The following is a 19,997-nucleotide window of genomic DNA, read 5'->3' as shown; positions in this document are numbered from 1 at the left end:
ATGTGCTTAAATCGGATAATTTTTTGATTGTATGAGCTTTTAATTTTTAGCATTTTACCGCACCCCCTTAGGTCTTATGTATAAAAAATTTAGCGGTGATTTCCCGTGTAATAATGGAACTGGTCGTTGGATCTTGGACATTCTATGTATATTGTATACAGTGCGCCCCCCGATTGTTTGGTCGCCTCTTGTAAAAGCCAAAAAATTCGAATTGAATCTTGAGCTTCTGGGGATAGCCCTGCTTGGTTAGAGACTAATATGTTACATAATTTTAGTTTCGAAAAATCAAGGGCGCCTTTGAAATTTTCAAAAAGGTTTTAAGCATACCAGCAAAGTGCTATGAGCAAAATTTCAAAGTCCGAAGCCTACTTTGATTTTTGTTGTTTTTATTTTTTAGCTGGATTTGTGTAGGAAATTCGAAAAAATGTTACTTAAAAAAACTGTTCAAAATAGAATATAATGACCGTGTAGCAAATGTGAACACTTTTATATTTTATGTACAATATTGAAGGTAAGCATTTAAATATAAAAATGCTACAAGGTCATTACATTTTAATTGAACAGTTTTTAAGTAAGTAACATTTTTTGGGATTTCCTAAAAAAAATTTTTTTAATGTCAAAAGACACTCTTGATTTTTCGAAACTAAAATTATGTTACAAATTAGCTTGCAACCAAGCATGGCCGATCCCCAGAAGATCAAAATTCAATTTGAAAATGTTTGTTTTACAAGAGACGACCAAACAATCAGGGGACACTTCCTAAACAGCAACTACGAAAAAAAGACGTTTTTTCCATACTTCGAAAGTTGGAAACTTCATATTTTAAAACTTGTCGTATATGTCGCTTACAGTCAAGTTAAAAGTTTCTCTCAATTAGGTCACTTCGACGAACGACATACCTGACAATGATAGATAATTAAAACTAACTTGATATTGATCTCACACTTCGCAGTGCAATTCTACGGGCGTAAAGTTTCGTATTTTTACTTTAATAATATGTAGTTCCAATACATTAAACAACATCCGTTAGACTCACAGCATCCATCAACTAAAACGATTTGATGCGTAACTGTTATCGTATAGACGCCGGTGTTTTTTCAAGAATGCGTGTTTGTTTTAAGCCCATCAAAACTTGTGTTTTGACATAAAAGAAATGTATTGTTTCCTTCTGAAAGGTATAATTTAATGTAATGGAACGAAACCATATTTTTGAAACATCAAACCGTAACCCCATTTCCTAGCTAGGAAACGCGTTTCCTTCGGTGTCTACTATTGCAAGTGGCGCTAATGCAGTTCTTTCTCTGCAGCCATTCTTCATCTCCTTTGTTCGTCCGAGGTGATAATGACACAGCACCGACGTATCCGGCCAACTTTGCGCCAATGTTGTTTTCAGAAGCTTTCAGAGCTCGCTGACCAGTCGTTGATTTAATATAATAGGGATATTGTGGCCGCTGCTCGAGGTAACTTGAGCAACTTTTGATTCACACTTATGTGGCGCCTTGAGCTACTTCTATTGTTGCCTTACCGGGTATAATTCACCGGATTACCCTCATTACAGTTTCATTGCAACTGTATCATACTGAACGTAACGAATCTTATTTTATTGTTATAACTTTTAATTGTTATTAATTTGTAGACATTTATTGTGTAAACGCTACACGAAATGTCTACAATTAATCTCAGTTCCGAAATCGCATTATACTTCAGTTCAGTTCATCAGAAGGTACGATTGACAATATGCAAGATTTTCACCTACGGATACAGGTTATGAAGCGCACTTCAATGCCCTCGATCTTAAAATGACAAAATCATACGCGATCACCGACAGAATAAAAATTAAGGAATATGAGTAAATACTAAAAATCTAACTGAAACACTTTCTTTAACTCAGACGTCATACATATCGCATATTTTTATTGAAAACTACACGTAAAAATCGATTCGAATTAATTTCAGCTCTCATGTACAATGCAATATTTGATCAACCGGAGTGTTTCATATTTCCCTTCCAAATTTTAAGGAAATATCCGAATAGGTACAATAAGCTATAGCCTAGAGGCCTAATGGGTTACTGATGCTATTGCAGTAATGTAGACAGAAATTAGCTTGCTCCACAAACGGGTGGGTGACAGTGTACATTTTATTAACGAATTATTTATAGGTACATTCACTTAAATGTTTAAGTTTTTGTCAAAGTTTCATCAAATGTCGTTTTAGATCATTTAAAGCAATGTTTAAAGAGTACATTTTTTTTACTCTGATGCATATACGTACGTTGGTAATTTTCCGAGATAACGGCTCGACGGATTTTGTTAAAATTTTGGATATAAGTATTGGGCATACGGAAACGAAAAATAACGGGTCGGATTTTTGAGCAAATTTTTGGAGCGCTGCAACGTCATCGAACTTTTTGTTTCAAAATGTAACTCAACATTTGTAATTATTCGAAAAACTTAATTTTTCTGTGTACAACCTACAAAAATTGTGCCAGGTTTTATTACAAAAACAAAATAGAAAACTAAAGGTCATATATTTTTTTTCTGCAAAACATTAATTTTGATTTCGTTAATATTTTGCAAATGTACATCAGGCTCAGGCATAAAGGATGTAGGACTGTTAAAAACGTTTTAGCATTGGAAATGCTTATGTTTTGTGTATTAAGTTTCAAACTCCAAAATGTACAGCCTGATTCGTATGAAAAAATGTAATTTGGGATCGTATAAAAAAACCAAACACTGTGTGTGTATACATAAAAAAGTGCTCCAAGAAAGATTTTGCCAAAATCAATTACCTTTAATAATAAGAAACAATGGACATTAAAGAAATCGACTAAATTCGAGAAACGTCCCCTAGTGGCCAAACGATTGGAGAAGCAGAATTCTGTTTGCGCCAGTGATTGTCTCTTTAAAATAGAGCGTCAGATACCTAGATCCTTTTTTCTATCTTTTAAATGAAGGGTGTTTCCATAAGAAAGTGTCCAATTTGGACCACCCTGTACAATTCTAAATTTCACAAATGTCGCGCTAAAAAAACAATTAATTTGAAGTGTATATCAGGGGCGTTTTTGTTTCGTCCTCCTCTTCGGCAACTCCCTAATCAGCGATTAAACAATTTCATTAAAAAATATGAATCTGAAATATTGGCTTATTTTAATTTTTTATATAGGTACGTCGAATAAGAAATCTAGCGTCTACATTCTAGTCCTTTTGCTACCGCTAAACGTTTTTAGTATTCAAATCCCGTAAATCGGTATATTCACCGAGTAGTTTTATATTGAACTAAAAAGATAGAAAAAAATGTAATTGATAAATACAATCGAAACAATTGAGCGTAAATGGATTTATTTTTTAAACCCTCTGGTGTGTATGAAATAATACCAAATCTAATTACAAAAATAAATTGCACACTGATGCGTTTATCACAAAAGCCAACCGTGTTTCAACCCCACGTAGGATCTGTGGGAATCAGAACGTAAATATAAATGAATCATTGTGCAAGGATTTCGCGCCACGTGTACGTTGAATTAGACTGCAATCGCCACGTGCTTCAAGGTACGCGATTAGTGCAACTTCAACGACATCAATCAACGGTAAAATGCAGATAAGCGACCAAAGCTGCGATTTACTCACTTTCATTTGTGAGTTGGCAACCGTGGCATTTTACGTGTACATTTAATCGATTGTTTCTTATTATTCGGACCTCCTTCCCTTTTGGCAACTGCTTAGGCGTTTAATAATGAAATTATATGCCTGATACGGCCCTATTTTTTTTTGGTTTGAACACTATTTCATATTCTCAATGTCAATTTTTTTATAGCACTTCGAGATATTATATATAAATCTAACATTTATTGTTTGAAAGTGTCCCAGTTTCTTTTTCTATATATACTCTTACGCCTTATAAAAACATAGTACCTATACGAATGAACAGAACTAGCTTATTCAACTCCATTTGAAATCCTACATTTTTATCTCGTAAAACTTATTTTCTGAACGGACAATACAAAAAAAAAGAACTTTGCGGAACTTATTTTCTGTCTTCAAAATAAGATCGTCAAACGTATACTATTTGTAGCAAAACACTATTTTTTGCTGAATGTTATGCTGCAGCAATTGAAAATGTGTGTACAGCAAAAAAATACATCCCCAATATATATGCTTATCTAGATTCTTAAACGAAATTGTAAATGTCCTACAAATAAATCAGATCCGTTACGCATTTGATGATAATGGTGCGTGTTGTCTGAAAGGTAATGCATCGATTCACATGCATAAATTTTCAAACGCGTTTAGTAATTCGGCCCCCATTTTATACGTTCTGGAAGTTGCATTTCGTTTAATGTAAGAATATTTAAAATGAAACTCGTACGATAAATCTAAATAAATTGATAAATCCATAAATTCTCCTACGCCTTTTACACTCAGATAAAACAACCCTAACCCCTGCATGACATGTCACACGCATCCACCCCCTGATGGTGTGCTTATCGGACCACGTGCACTAGAATACTCCTTAATTGTTCACCTATTCTTCCTAGGAGCACATGATCAACATTTACCGTTCTAACTATATGCACCCTTCGATATTATTTTTAGGGATCTCTCTATCCTCTTTCGATTATTTTTTATAAACTCATGTACGTGTATCGTGTGGTTTGGCTTTAACCCGTTTCACACGTAGGTAAGTTGGGCATTACCTACGTTCACTTATTGTGTTGGTTATATTAAGCGTTGGGGAAAGATAACGATCAATAAAATAAAACATTCTCAATCGTGGTATACACATCTCTTTTAATTTATTCTTTGTATCAATGCAAGAATCAAAATTTACCTTTTCAATTTCGCCAAACCTAACTACTATTAAGAGGTTTGACGAAATTTGTCGTATTTTATAATATGCCCGATCATGTACAGTCATGGTAATGTCTTCCCTCAGGCAGGTACCTCAACTTTAGAAAAAGTACTAATATGTCCGCGATTTAGTTCAATCTCATTTCAATCTTAGGGATTTTGAAAAGAAGCTCACAACTCATAGGAGATCTGGTATATTAATCAAGTGTACATGTAAATAATAATATAAATAATAAATAATGTAAATCGAGGGACATTACTTCTGACTTGAACTGTACCTACAGGGTAAAAAAAACAATTCGTAGGGACCTGTATCAGAAAGTAAGAAAGATTTTCATTTCCCTATGTGAATGCTACTGCCCTCTCTTGTACCAATTGTACTACATGAACCACCTTTTCGAGCGGCGGAATACATGTTGCTGCTTCGTTGATGCAGTTTAAAGGATTGAGATCGAGAACTGTCAGTGAAATAACTAAGCGCAAGGCCAAGATTTGAGAACAATTTGCAGAATGTAAATTTCCCTATGGTCTATTTTAAATAACTCAACGCATTTACATTGTATTACGCTAGGTGTGTACTTTCTATGGCCCATCTTTAAAAAAACACCCTGTATAAGCTATGTTAAACCTCGGTGGTTGTTACACTGGAAGACCCGTTTCCCCTCGCTAGCCTTGGCCAATTCCCTTTTCCTTCTCGGGGTTCGCTGAAAAATACACAAACATATAAGCGTCCGTTTTTATTGAAAAACAAAAACTTATCATAACGGAAAATAAAATTAATCAAGTACGATTAGGATCGCTTCAAAAATGCGAAAATATTGCACTCAATTCAATTCAATTCAATTTTATTGTTACCTTTTGACAATGGATTAACATTGTGTAAGGGCTAGTCAGGACAGTAAAAAAAATAAGATTACATAGTAACATAGCAATTTACAAAGTTTAAATTAAAAAGTAAATAAATTTATTTGCAGATGTTTACGAATTCGTCGATTTTATAGATTGCATTTTGAACTAATAATTTTTTTAAATTTGAACCTGAATTCCCTGAAAGTCTTTATATTTTTCATGGTGCTGGGGAGGTTGTTGAAGAGCTTAATGCTATTGGGTGACTGTTGGGATACTTTGAGTTTTGATACCGGCACAGAGAAATCTCGTTGCCTTCTTGTGTTGTAATGGTGTAAGTCCCCATTTATGCTGATTTTTATATATGTACAGTAAAACCTCCAGTACGAAAATAGACGGCAGAGTGAGAAGACCAAGCTGAATAAAGTGGGTTTTGCATGATTCCCATTTCTTAATACCCACCAAGCAGCGCAGTATTCTTTTCTATAATGATTAATGAACATTTTTTGGTAAGCAGCACCTAAACTTCAATTTTCGTCCTTTCCAAGCACCAATAATATTTGAAGAAGCGTAAAGACGCATGCCGAATGAGCAAATGACCTAGAAAAATTAATTCCTTGGCGCGGGCCAATCTAAGAACGTACTTTTATATCTTTTGAGATACACATGTGATGGGCGGATAGCTGGACAATCGAATAAACCAACTCCATTTAATTTTTGAAAATGTACTAAAGACTAAAACTAAAAATTGTTCGCTCCCGTCGCGGCCGTCCGGAAAACGGACCGTGACATGGATAAAATATGCATCTGTATAGGGGGAACATTTCTCGCTGGTTTAATTAATTTGAATTTATATTACTTTTTCATAAAGAGTACGTTCATCCAATGCCTTTAGAATTTAGAATTATGAAATTCTGATTGAAAAAATCACGAAATCTGTATTTTGTGGGAATTTTCTACCTCTACTTTGACCTCCCCTCCACCTCCTCTCTCAGAAGCTGCTTCATTGTAAAGAGGATATTCGTCACTGGACATTTTTCGTGTGATCTAATTTTCTTTTGTGGGAAATCGGAGAAATTTTGGTAAAAATCACTCTTTCCGTGAAATTATTGAAACAAAAATTCGTCCATCCCAGCGCACTAGAAAATTACAAAGCAAATACTAAATTCTAATTTAATTTTTCCGGTTTCTCGAATTGAAAAATAATAAATGTCCAGGACATGGGCAGACGAAGAATTTTTCAAGCTACCAGAAACTTATTTCCAACTTTGCTCTAAATGAACTAGGGGACAAAATATTTCGATGGATCTAAAGGAATTAGCATTGAAATCCCCATGGTGCGTAAACCGTTTCTACACCCTGTATGTTTAATTGGACCGTGTCAAAATTTGGTTGAAATGCGATAAAAAGTACCATCCTATCACCTTTATAAATTGATTTCTCAACTGAGAATTATGCACACATTATTGTGGTAGCCCTTTCGAGACAAAGTACCTATACTTGAAAAAGGGCACAAACGCAATGCAGTCCACATATTGTGTATATATTATTTATAAAATATAGATTCAAAGTATTCATTCTTAATAGTAAATATTACTTCATAAGGTTGTAATAGGGCGTATTACAGGTGAGTAGAAAAATTGCAATTGTACGAACTTGTAATACGCAAACTACAAACCGAATTACGTACCATACTTTTTCTACGACCCCCGTGAATTTAGAAATGAAAATAAGGCAAACCCCAAAACGACGTATGTTGACCGTTACCGTTTTGTAATTTGTAGACCACCACCATAAAATGTGGTAGTCAACTACCATTGAAATTCTTTAATTTTTTTCCTTTGCTGATAAAATGACGAACTGCCGATCGAAATTTTTCTTTGGGTGCGTTTAGTATTTACCAGTACCAGTGGTATGCCATGCCAAAAATCATCTCATAGTTTAGAGCTGATTCTATTTTACATAAATTACATAAATCACTTGAAAAACGTAGTTTTACTTGTGTACTCTTCCCAAATAACTTGAGCATCGTTTCAAAGAATAGTTACAAATAAAACCAACGGTGTTACTGTGATTTTTTTGCCATTTGTACAAACACACATAATCTCGTATTGTTAGCATTAGGTGAGCATGCTATTGAAATCTGTTTATAAAGGGACCATTCATATCAACTCAACTGTACTCGCCGTGACAGCACGCGCGTGCACTCGTCCATTGCAAACATATAAAATAAACCAGTTTCTTTAGGCACCCCATCTGATTTAATTGTGATTTATGACAAAATGCTTAGAAATATTAATTGCCGTAGGTGCTCTAATTGTCTACAATATCATTGTGCCACTGTACCTATCTTTTATAAATTACCCTATCCTATATTTAAACTGACCCACATTTTTAAACACGAAACGGAAGTATTTTTATTAGCTTTAATTAAACCCGACTTTACTATCGAAAAATCTACCCCAAATTGAATTTCGAGAGAGACATTCTCTTATATCACGTGAACTAAGGTGCTGTTTGTCACCCGATCCTCTCTATATGAACGTGATGCTATCGAGGTGCCCCTATACAGCATACGGGCACAGGAGCTAATAGAACTTAAATTGATTCTGATTAGTTCACATACCTGCAGCTGTCGTTTTGGTGTCTTCATTGTCCTCTTTACCTCCGTTGATTGCCTCAATTGCTACGCATACGGGTCGCCTCGTCATTTCTGGCATTCTCTAGGTAATTTGTTTTGTTCTTTTCAGCTTTTAACGGTCGAATTTAGTCTAGCGTGTAGTTTTCGCATCTTAATTACGCAAAAATTGATCAATTCAAACGCACACGAACGATCAATGCAAAATAGACCGTAACCACGTAAAGGTGCAGGTGCTTAATTACCGTAGAATGCGCGTTTAATTGTCGGTAATATAAAGTCAATATAATTTGACTAAAATATCACTTCTGTATCTCGGTTGGGGTTGTTTTCACCGTCGCGCCGGTATCAGCACGCGTCCCGACGACCTGCAGAGAGCGTCACCAGTAATTAATTGATTGTATTGTCTGGAAAGTAATTACCTGGCTCTGGAACGGGCTTTCTGCTTTACTGCTCGCCCTGGGATATATTTCATCCTTCTGTTTCTGGTCACTGGGCAACTGAACAATGACCGTGTTTATCTTTTTGTAAAACTACTCTTGAACTAGACGCTATTCCAACTAGTCCTTAAAATGCGCTTTTTTTTACTAAGGTTTCCTGTTCATTTCTTATATTGCCAGTGCCTTTTAAATTCTAAATAAGCCGTAAAATCGATCTAAAAAAATAGAAAAAATACCTCTGTCGTAATTATATTCCTAATCTTAACAGTAAGGAAACATTCGTACAAAAGAGTTCTACCATACTAAATTGTTATCTACTGTCGTCCACTATACTTATTTGGGTTAATTAAATTTCTTTGCAGTTTTACTTCATAGCGATATAAATAGAAAACTAAGTACACTCGCAGAATGATACAGAGACACAGAATATATCTTTATAACTACGTTTCTTTAAAAGAACCTTTTTATTATATCCACAATTATAAAAAGTTTGCTACCAATGTACTTACTTTCGTACGTCAATCAAGGGGGCATATTTTTTAATAGCCGCCATCTTTTATGACATATACTGCTATATCCAAAAAAGTGTACTCTTTAATAATATGTAATGAAAACTAGTAGTTTCCATTGAAAAAGTGTCCTCCTTTACCATGCTGAAGTACGCTACTCACCATACATTTAAATGTAGATTGGTAGCAAACTTTTTTATAATTTTGTTGTTTGTTGTTGTGTTTTCCTAGAAGTTGTACAATATTTTTCTTCAGTTTAAAAGATCTTCAAGGTCACGTCCGGTTATCACTTCCGGTCATACATTCCATATTTGGAACACCAAATTTGGATTTATGAGAAAATTCTAAGGCAAGTTTCATCAGGTTTGCCTTGATTTTTTTAACATAACATTTTCGCTGTAGAACTAAAATTAAACTCAAAAATTTTTACAAGTTCTGAAATAAAGTTGAAAACTTCAACATTATTGTTTTTGCTTGAACGCTTTGCTTTTAAAATTTGAAATGCATAATTTGTCAATTTTAAAAATAGCTTAGGTTTGCAATATGGCCTCTATTTTTTTTAGTTGAACGCTTTGCTTTTGCTTGTTGGACTCCATCGTGTAGATTGAATAATAGTAATAGGAATTGACCCCGATCCTAGAATGTTATTTAAATCGCGTGCCAGAATTAATTATTTGATCAAAATCAAAGTGTAATTTCAAAGAAATAAAAAAATTAAATGTATTAAATTTCCGCGAAACGGCCAAAATAATCGATCAATCAAAGCGCAAGTCCGCGAATTATTTCCATCTATTAAAAGCACAATCGCTATTTCAATTAAAAACCGCCAATAAATCCACCAATGTTATATGATTGAATTAATCAATTAAAATCTCAACGAAAATAGTTACATTAATTTAATTAAAGCCATTAATCAAGTTATGCGAATAAATCCATCAATAAATTAAATGGACAAAAATCCTTTATATAATATCAAAAATTAAATCAAACAAGTTCTGAAATAAAGTTGAAAACGTCAACCTTTCTGTTTTTGCTTGAACGCTTTGCTTTTAAAATTTGAAATGCATAATTTGTCAATTTTAAAAATATCTTCAATATGCCCCATGTAATAAGGCTATTGAAAATGGGTTAAATCCAATGACCTCGTGGAGTCACGCTTCTCTGTCCCTCCCAAACGCTTGAACCTATTCGGTTCTAAACTTTGCACAGTTAACATACATCGGATGGTGCACGGTAAGTGCATCTATATTCTCGAGGCTGTTTGCTATGCAAAACGTAACATTTCAAAAAATCTACGTCAATGTGAAATACATGCACATAACACCCGAAATAAAACAAGTATTCGAAATGAATTTTACAGATTATGCAAATCCCAAGATGGTGTCCAGTACCAATCGAATTTTATTTATTGTAAAAGTAATCTGTGATATTTTTCTGTTTGTATATTTTGTATTTTTTATTTGTATTATCTATTCAGTGTAAGTGAAGCATCGCATGAGCACAATAAAATTGTTATTAGTAGCAGTTCATAAAACAACAAAAGTCATAGCTATTGCTACTAATAACAGAAATGTTGAAATTTCTTTTATTTTTCATTTGACTATTATATGCCAATTACCTCTGTCATATGAGACATATAAAGCAATCTATGACCCCCGAGGGCATAATGAGAGGGCATAATGAGATGACAATCCATTATGCATTCTCATTATGCCCTCAAACTGCCTGTCAAATATATTGATGGAGTTATGTAATAAAAAAAGATGCTACTTGATTCGTATGAGGCACTAACAATGATCATTACATTTGTATATTGGAAATACATTATTTGGAACGATGAAAAATAAAATTTTGTATGCACCTCAGGCATTACTCGATATTTAACCCTCGGGCGACTTACAATCCCTCGGGCCAGAGGCCCTCGGGCTCTGTCGCGCTCGGCATAAATATCGCCTTAATGCCCTTGATCAGGGCCGGACTGGCCTAGGCCGCTAGGCTGCCCGAGCGACCGGGGCCCCGCGCCAGCGGGGATCCTGGACGGGGCCCTCTTTGGGTCAGGCAATTTTTGAAGCATTAATGTTTGTAAATGTTGAGCGTATTGTTAGTTTAAATTTGGAGAAGGATAAATTAATTGATAAATTTGCCAATACGTCATTGTAATTACAGCACCTTCTCCTTTAATTTAATGTTCAATACTGTTCAGCAAGTTATTTGAAATGCAATTTAAAAAATCTGCAAATCCCTTGTCTTTTTTTCGGGGGGGGGCATGAGTTTGGGGGCCTCTTGCTCATGGAGCGCCCGGGGCCCTTACCCACCCAGTCCGGCCCTGCCCTTCATACATAAATAACTATTTAAATTTGCGAGTATACCAAAAGCTTAATAAAACATGTAAAAACAGTTTTGCATGCACCTTTTAATTCTGAACAACTTTAAACTCGACAGTTTTTTCTGTAAAATGTACAGGAGGGCATGATATTGCGTAAAACTAATTTCCCATGTTAAATCCTTATGTTCCTACTTACCGCGCACCAAAAATCGGTTAGCTGATCCAATTTTTTTAAAACATGCAAATTTGAGGAGTGTTGATACATGCGTCAACTGCCCATCAATAAAGTGTGACGCTTTCCACATGATATTTGGATGTCCAAATACATTACGTGTTTGGGACCTAGTATCAAAAATGGTGAAAGGGTTGCTAAAGATTAATACCGTCGAGGACACTTTTTTTTTATGCGGAATAAAAGGTCGCACGAGCGCTCATACGGTAGCAAATTACATAATAAATTTGTCGAAGTTTACTATATACCACCTGACCATTGATGCCATGAAAAATGTACCACCCGGTATAATAGGTACCACATGTAACAAGCCAATTGAAAATGGCTCAAATCCAATGACCCCGTACGGTCACGTCGAGGTGCTCTGTCGCTTTTTTAGATGCTCTTTAGGAGTTGATTGCAACAACCCTCAACCATATCATTTGATACGATGGTATAATTATTTGTAAAACTTTAATTTATTCACACTTTTCTAAAACTAACCTCTACCTGTTTTTTTGCCTTTCCCTTTTAGGTTCTATTTGTCTTTGGAAAACTGTAACTTGCGTATCTAATATGAAAATGCCGAAAATTGAATTATCGAGTAGACATTATTACTACTAATACGATCCAATGAAGAAGTAATTAGGTTTAGATATAAACGTACGCACATCCTGGATAGAGTTAGTTACAAGAGCAACTCGGAAAGCAGTCAGAATCTACGTTTCATGTCACTAGTGTGTAGCATGTCAGGGTACATAATGTCAGATGGGGATGCGGTGACAGTGTTTACAGACCAATGCACATTGCATCGAATGGACATTGCCGATGCCGTGTCAAACTGTGTGTCATAACGCACTCTGCAGAGCTATGAGCTCTTGATAATATTACATTTGTATATTCATATTCTGTTTATTGTACACCACTTACCTTATTACACGTCATAAATAGATACGAAGAATCGAAACCGTAACGTATACATTTTCATGGAATTTCCCTTTTTTGTGAGAAGGAAAACTTGTTTTTCTCCGTTTCTATACAATTTTTTGGTATTTACTGTCAACGTATTATAATGTATGTTTGAGAAAGGTGACGTAGATCAATGAATGCATCATGGGTTGCCATTAGGCCATCACTGACCAACCATTCAGGAAGGAAATCTCAATATGCCGGTCATTATGTGCCGGACACAAGCAAGATAGGAGCATCATCAATCAGAACTATCTTACCCAAACACACATCAATTTTATATCTGACTACTCACTACTTTCTTGTCGTATTTCCCCTATTATTCTCTAAACTAAACCGAAGATAACAATTAGGATTTCTGTAATAGGAGATTGATTTATTTAGAAACCTTAAAATTGGTTTATCGATTAAATTTTAAACGTAATTAACACGAAAATTTTCGTGTATTACGTATTTGGCCAGATCTACCTCTTGTGAGAAATATGGGGAAAGATTCTTTTTCGTGTTCGAAAATTGATTAAAAGTTTGAGACGCTTCGGCGTATTTAAGAGCATAAATTTTATGCATACTTCGGTATTGAATTAAAGTGTTGTAATCAAACTCGGGCGTATTTTCATTCGACTGGGAAATTTATTTATGTGTTGTTCTTCCCTTCTGAAAGAGATATAAAAGTGCAATTGACATAGCGCTTTCTTGCACGTCCGTGTTACTTCTCCACTACAAAATAGGATTTGCTAAAGTTTAGCGATACCTTACATTTTTGTTTTGGTAGCTTTCCGTTTATCTACGACGTGTGTGTTTAGGTTTAAGTATATAATATAGGGACATATATCCAAAAATGTCGCCAAAATTTGATGGTTTGTAGGTGTAGGTGCGGTTATGAGATGATCGCAGGAGGCCGGTGAGTTATGGTTATGGACTTGGGGATATCGGGAGAGCTCGTATGCGGGGAAGTGGCGCAATGTAGTTTTATTGGAGTTTTCGACGGGAAGTGGGTGCGAACGGGACGCACCGGGACGCTTTTACAATCACAGATCTATATTTCACATTTATGCCTTCTTACTGATTCACAACTGTCATATTTGAAACTCCTATTTCTTATTTCGTCTGTTGCGGGTAAATTCAGATTTCACCGCCATAAAAATAATTTGACTCTAGAAACGCATTTTCCAATAAATCAGATTTGAAATATTTTACGACGATTTTCTCTGCGTGGAAAAATTTAATAGTAGTCTAAATGGCTAATAGTTAGCTTGATGGATCGATTTTATATCAATTCCAGGAAGAAGTTGGAATATAATATTGATAACTGTATGAGTGTGATTGATTTTTTACTCGTAACTATTACAAGCGGCGTCGGTTATTTGATCTTTTTTCGGACGTTTCCCTGCACGCATGCCGTCGCATAATCAAATAGGATTCGGAACGACTCTACGGTGCATTCGGACAAAAGGTTTAGCGGCGATTCCCTCGCCATCATATAGATCTGACATAAAGGTTATTAAGCTTCAAAATTGGGGGGAAAATCTTTATACTTACTGCAACCCAAATTTTGTATTATACCCACTTACTGAATTACTTATGCGCATCATTTCATTCCAGTGGACGTGGATGTGCTTGGTTCGTCAAATACAGAACAATTCACAACTACACTGACTGAAATTGCCGCAACCGCTTCTTCCATGAGTCCTGACACGAATTCAAACGAAACATCCGAAGAAATTCACAAGAGGATGAACGGAATTCACAAACAAGGCGCCGTCCCAGAAGAAGTTCTTAGTAATAACGGCCTAAGTTTGCACAGTTTGCAACGAATTGTTAAGACTGGAGGAACAGCTGACGATGTACTGAACGACTCCACTTCAGCTAAAGCGGCAATTGGAGAGCCATCTGAAGATGACAAATTACGAGAGCTTCTTCAACGGAGAGATACCGCTGTAATATACGCCGTACCTGTTGGACGTACAGATAGTGGTAAGCTAGATTTGATTTTATTTCGATATATCGCGATGTGGCGTTTTATCGGAGCGCTTTTCGGATATAATTACTCATTTTAATGGTTTGTTAGAGTGTATAGATGTTCTTGATTAAGACCCTTGTGCGATTACCCCAAGTAAACTGAGTTTAATCATGTACAATTTATTAAAGTGTGTAATCCCTGAATGACCATCGGGATATTTCTTGCGTCCTTTGAGATGGTCATTCACGAATTTCTCCCTAAAGGCTTCTCAATTTACACGCACTTAATGACGTTAATTCGACATAAATTTTAATTATTCTATATTGCATTTGACACCGAAATCTAGCATTTATACGACGACGCTTTTTCATGTGTTTTATACCGTGTTTAGATACGCAAACGAGAATATCTTTATGGTCGATTAGCTATTGTTTATTGGGTCCTATAGAATTTTTAAGTGCAGTACTGACTTCCATTTGCCAAGTCGAGCTATGAAACATAAGGTTACTAGCTGGATTTCAACCAAATACATGGTCGTTTATCAGGACTAATGTTTGCTAGGCCGCCGCTTGTATCAGTCGTCTGGGACGCGTTAGCCTTCTGCATATACAAACTGACATGCAAGATACATGCATATTAAATTTATTGTGGAGTATTTCAAGAGTGAATGGCTTAACGTAGCTATAAGCTAATATTACCAGCACGCCTACGTTACAATACTGCACATACGACATTTTATTGGCAATACATAAATTTTCTTTTAAAAATATATAGACTAGACTGGAAGAGAATCTCGTAAGTAGTTTACATCGTGAATTTTCATTCATTTATATAATGTGTTTGGAAATTACTACTATTATTATTACTTTAGTGTGGGATATCACTTTGTACAGAATTAATCTGAGTGGGCCCAAGAAATGCATTACAATAATTTAGCCATCTGAAGTATGTAGCAAATTAATTAAGAAACTGAATAATCTATCTGAGGGTATGACGTCATATAAGTTTTAAAAAAATGAAAAGGTGAGTAACTAGCGCATTTTCCATGAATTAATCAGTACTCCCGAACGGTCATGTAAGGGACTATTTATGTGTACAAAGGAATAAGTTATGGCGCAAATATCCTTGTAAATAAGTAACTTAGTATTGCGCAGTCTGCGCATGCGCCCACCGGATGTTTATGATATGCGCTATTTTTTTCCTTTTGTAAAATCATCTGTGGTTAAAATTTGAAAAAAAAATATCTCCATAAATAACAAAGATAACAGTGCTCAGTGTGCGCACGCGCACATTTTATTAGTGCAACAAATATGTTTGTCTTTACTAGAAGAATCTTTGGTTAACATTAAAAAAAATCTATAAATAAGAAAGGACGGACGGACGGACGGAAAAAGTGGCAATAATAGAATATAGCGCCTTCCATCTTCAAATGGAAAATGCGCTAAAAACACAGGTCATATCAACAAACTCTTTAGATAGTTTATCTAAACATTGTCTAGCTAGGGTTCTGCAACTATTCTGACGGCCGTATTATAGGGTATAGTGAGTTAGGTAGGTACAGCAGCGTTAGCTGAAACCCCGCCCACCCAAAAATAAAGGCGAAAAAATAAAATAAAATAAAACCTCAATAAATAAAGAACGATAAATATTTTTAGCGCATTTTCCAACGAAGTTGGGTGCGCTATTGCAGTCACTTTCGCTGTCCGTCCGTCTGTCGGTCCGCCCGAGACCAACTACTTCTACAGTTTGCGATTTATTTAGTTCGATCTTTTTGAATTCGATAGCTTAAGTCTCTGGCACCTGAACCAAGAAAAATCTTGACGATTAATGTGCGCATGCGCAGGCTGCCCAATATCAACTTTCTTATTTATTAATATATTTTGTTGAAATTTTAATAACAGATGTTTCTAATAAAGGCAAACATATCGCATATTGGAAAAATAAGATACGCTAATGCGTAGATTGCCCAATATCAACTTTTTTCTTCGCCCGGAAGGAAACAGAAGTCCGTATTATTATAATTAGGGTTTGTAGTTTTTTACTTTTTTTTTCTTGGGCACGAATAGAAAAAACTTCAACATGACATGGATCCCACAAAGGATGCGAATAAACACATAAAACAAGATCCCTACATGAATGAAAAGCTCATAATTGTTTGGGCATAATACCTCTCACGTAGGTGGTCGGCAGATAACATAAAAAAATCTTAAAATTACTTAGTTTTTTTAAGAATCCAAATAATTTGACCGTGAGAGATTTGCGATATTTAGGCACACTTATTTACGAGCCTCGACATCGTTTATAATTTTGTACTGCTGCCTGTCTGTCCGTCTCTCCCTCTGTCTGTTCGTGTGTACGATAACTTTGTTTAGAAACGCCCGATCGCTTTGAAAATTGGCGCAGATGTTCCTAAGTTACCTAGACTAACGGACCAAAAAGTTACAGCCCAAAACTGCCCGAACTTCCAAAAAAGGGCATCTTTTATAATTCTTGTAACAAAGAACATATGAATGCCCGGTTTTATAATATTCCTTAAACCTCAAGCAACTATTAGATGCAAAAAAATATTGCGCATGCGGATTCCAATTCCTCAAGTAAAAGAAAAACGAATATCGAATCAAAAATTTTGTTTTGTTTTTATTAGGTTATTTAAATAAAAGTATATAGGCCTTGAATAAAAGTAAAACTAATGCCTATTCAAAAAATATGTTTTAAGAGCTATGCTGATTTGGTGCGACAGAATCAACCCCTTAATGTATTGTAAAAAAAAATGATAGATGCGTGAAGATCTCGAGGGTCGTTCTGTATTCAGTTGTATCGGATTTTTAAATAAACTTTTAACGGTTAATAATAAACAAACAGTCTTTAAAAGCATTCCACAAACTTTACTACTTGACCATAACGTAACTTTTTCTGCACACCATTTCCAAACCGATGAACTGCGTCTTCCACAAAGCAACTAGGGCGAACTACCCGCAATTCAGCGTAAACAAATTTACACGCTCTTAAACTTTCGCGAAAACTAACAGCCGCAGCAGCCGCATTTTTACGTATATTCCCGTATTTAACGGAACACTATCCGCTATTCTTCAAGTGTTTCAAAAAACACCGCCAAACACAATTACACTTGATACCGCCAGCTTCAAAGGGTACGCGCCAAACGTCCCCACTTACGCCGATATAATGCGCACATCGAAAACACCTACAGCACCTACAACACGTACCGTTAATTAAATTTCGTCTCTCCTCCGTATCGGAAACGACCAGATGTATCTTACATTTTAACACGCAAATTTCATGTTTTACCATTACATACACAAATCTAAATAAACCATTTACAGAAACGATAAAATGTAAACAAAAAATTACGCAATTACACTGACACACTGACTGACACCGAGACACAAATTCAAATACAATAAACCAGCTCTGTGCTTATTCGTAGATAATCCCCCAGATTTACTTAATAAATAGAAACGTTCTCATATACAGGCTGTCCCGTTCAAATTTTGTTGGTCGCACCTCATTCGTCGGTATTTGAAATATAAATCTTATTTTGCCTGTCTGGCTACCATACTAACTTTTTCATATTTTGTGAAAAGATTTTCTGTACTATGGACACTACGTAACGCCAGATAAAAAAATGCATATGACATAAGTCAAGTCCTATGCGCAAAATCATGTTTTAATTAGTATAACAATATACTATTTTCTGATATGTTGACTGATGGTTCTTCAAATAATAGCAAACCGAGTAGCAAACAGATCGCATATCTCAACAGTCGAAATGATACGAAAGTTAAACCGCGAAAGCAAAGCTGGTGGTGGTTTAAACATACTTCACAATTTTAATGTTGGCAATCTGTTTGTTAACACTTTACGACCATGCTAATACTTTGTGTTTATAATATTTATAAAATGAGCAGAAAGGGTTAAAGTTGTTGCGGGTAACATACAATTAGCACCTGGTACCTACAAGGTAGGTAGTTTTTCTAATATGTATTTTGAAATGGACTTATTCCTCGTATCCATAATAACAGACTATACAAGTAATCCCAAATAAAAATACCGATTTTTGCGAAGTGTAGTGAGTGTAGGAAATTGAAAAGATGCGATGTACCAAAGTGCTATCTCTACAAAATAAAAAATTAAAAACGTTCAGTATAAAAAAAAGTACTTTGCGGAAAAATTATTCTTTAGTTTTCACTTCTTATCTCTTATTAATCTGTAACAGCTTACACGATGGAAAATCCCGGAGTACTTTATTACTTAAAAATCCGGGAAAACTTTTCAGGCCTTACAAAGTTAGTACAGCATGCAGGTTACCCATGTAAGTGCTATAAATATTGCAGACTTATCTCAATTTACACTCATAATCAGCTTAAGAAAAGTGGGCGCTTTAAAATGTACTCGCTTGGATTACGACGGAGTTTTTATTATCAGCGGGATCAGAACTCGGGTCCGTATATCATGTTTAACTGGCGTTTTTAACGTGAAAAACTTCTTTAACGTAATCCTCTTGCATAACACAAAGGTATTTGCTGGGGAATTGCTTAACTACAGATTTTAAATTAAAAAAGCGATCTATACTTTGTTGTAGTTGTGAGTTGTTGTGCGCCCTTTATTTATTGCTTGCTACCTCGAATTATCTGTATCGGAGGACGCCCTAAATCACAATATTATGTTTAACTGACTATATTTTCATTTCGTTTGTTGTCGTAAAATTTTAGTGAACATATCAAACTTATCGTTAATCCTTTATTACTTCCAAATGCCTTTCTCTTTTACCGAGTGACTAAGTTTAACGTCGTGGGGAAGCGAGCATAGTTTGTGGAAAGATATTATGATACACAGCCGCAACAATTTCTTCGTCGGTCGAGTGGACATTAATCTGCATCTTGGCAAAAGGGCGTAATCCGCACGGAAGGGAATCACCTTCAGGAATATGCTCGAATAACCGAGGTCCGACACATAAGGAAATGAGACAGTGCTGTCCCCGAATTCCTCAAGCGTTTAATTTTCCAGTAAAGGGATGTTACGTTATGGGTCTTAGCTGTAGAGAATGTCATATTAAAATTAATTACACAACTCATTGTCGTTGCGGATGTAATCTGATTGTACTAAACGGTATCTAATAAATCTATACGCAAATACCATGGAACTTATGGGAAATGTTAGCTGCAATTTTTTGCCGAACTATATGAATTTAAGGCATGGAACGTAATATATAAGTGATAGTTGCTGCGAT

Source organism: Photinus pyralis, unplaced genomic scaffold (assembly GCF_008802855.1).
Source record: "Photinus pyralis isolate 1611_PpyrPB1 unplaced genomic scaffold, Ppyr1.3 Ppyr1.4_LG2, whole genome shotgun sequence".
NCBI lineage: Eukaryota > Metazoa > Arthropoda > Insecta > Coleoptera > Lampyridae > Photinus > Photinus pyralis.
Note: the sequence above shows the minus strand (reverse complement) of the source record.